The 1,472-nt window shown below is 37.0% G+C and overlaps 1 pseudogene; it reads right to left on the bottom strand.

Moving 5' to 3' along the window:
• The window catches only part of LOC102995177 (glutathione peroxidase 1-like), a 6,385-nt pseudogene extending 6,019 nt beyond the window's left edge, over positions 1–366 (bottom strand).
• Positions 367–1,472: the final 1,106 nt, after the last annotated feature.

Raw genomic sequence — 1,472 nt, 5'->3', positions numbered from 1 at the left:
ACCGAAAAAAAAAAAAAAAAAAAAAAAAAAAAAAAAAAAAAGTGCCTGGTGACAGCCCTCGGACTTCTGGGGCACTGTAAAATGCCAAAGACCACTCAGGAGCTAAGGATTTGATCAAATCTATTGTTTGGGGCTGTGATGACCACAGAACCTGTTTGTTTCGTTAAACCCAGTGATCTGAATTCCACCGCCAACCCTTACCCCCGTCCTTGGCTTTGTTGGGCCCTTCTGTCCCCCAAGAAGAAAAATGGAAAAGGAGGAGGTCAGAGTCTTGAGAAAGGCTGGGGGACAGCCCCAGGCAGGGATGCAAAAGAGGGCCTCGCCCACATAGGGCCGGAAGAACTTCAGTGGGTTCTTTGGCCCCATACTGACTTTCTTTATTGACTTTTAGTTTATATGAAATTCAGTTGAATCCATTGTGCATGCTGACACTGCCTAGCAAAGATGGCAGTATTAGCCGTGAAATTTGCTTCATGCGCTATCAAAGTTTGCATAACATCTTTTTCACTAAAAATGAGGTAGCTCTTTCCTATCAGGGCCCTTCAGTTTAAATCTCATGATATAACCCAGGAGATGGACAAATTATTTCCAACTGCAGAAAAAAATTTTTGAATTTATGTCAATAAAACTCAGCTTTTGTGGTCATTTCTTCATTGTTGTTAGTGTGAAATTATAAAGTGTTTTCACTCTGAGCCTCAAAGAAATCAGCATGTAATTTTCACATGAATTTTCATAATTGTCCTGTGGAGTGTACAAGGGGGATCCACATTAATCCAAGAAAGCAACGCCCATATGTTTCTGTACATTAGGAGAGGATGGAGAAGGGGAGAGGGTAGGGGCAAGAATGAAAACTTAGAAACAGTGACAAATAATCATCAAAATTGAAAATCCCTCAAAATGAAGGATAATAATAGCTTTCTCTGAATCACCATTCAATCTGCACAGAATATCATCACCAACAGGAATCCTGCATTTACCAAAAAAAGGAAAGAGAAAGCATATTTTTCTAACTTCTTTTTTATAGATTAATGGCTAACTTAACTTCCAGTATGGCAATTCAACATAATCTAGAGTTGATACAAATGCTCCTGTATAGGCTAAGGTTCACTAGTAAATTTAACTTTTTTTTTTTTGATGAAAAGATTTTTTAAAGTATGTGTTACCAAATTTAGAAATTGAAAATAAAATTTTAAGACTTTCAAAACTATATGTTACTAAAAATAACATTGACCCTTGATATTTGTCTGAGGAATCTCTGGAGAGAAAAAGATTTCATCCCTTGAAGATAAATGGGGCCAACTCATCTGCAGTCTTTGGTTTAATTAGCTAAACCCTTCCAGATGGAGAACATTCAAAGCAAAGGAATATTTCTGAGCCCCCTGGAATTGTTAATAAGCATAACAATATGTTACATGTAAAAGAAAATATGTGTCTTTTATCTTTGCCTTTAAAAGGCAAACGAGGAAGTACTT

The sequence above is a fragment of the Physeter macrocephalus genome, chromosome 16 (genome assembly GCF_002837175.3).
Source record: "Physeter macrocephalus isolate SW-GA chromosome 16, ASM283717v5, whole genome shotgun sequence".
In the NCBI taxonomy this organism is placed as follows: domain Eukaryota; kingdom Metazoa; phylum Chordata; class Mammalia; order Artiodactyla; family Physeteridae; genus Physeter; species Physeter macrocephalus.
This window is presented reverse-complemented; position numbering and strand designations above follow the sequence as displayed.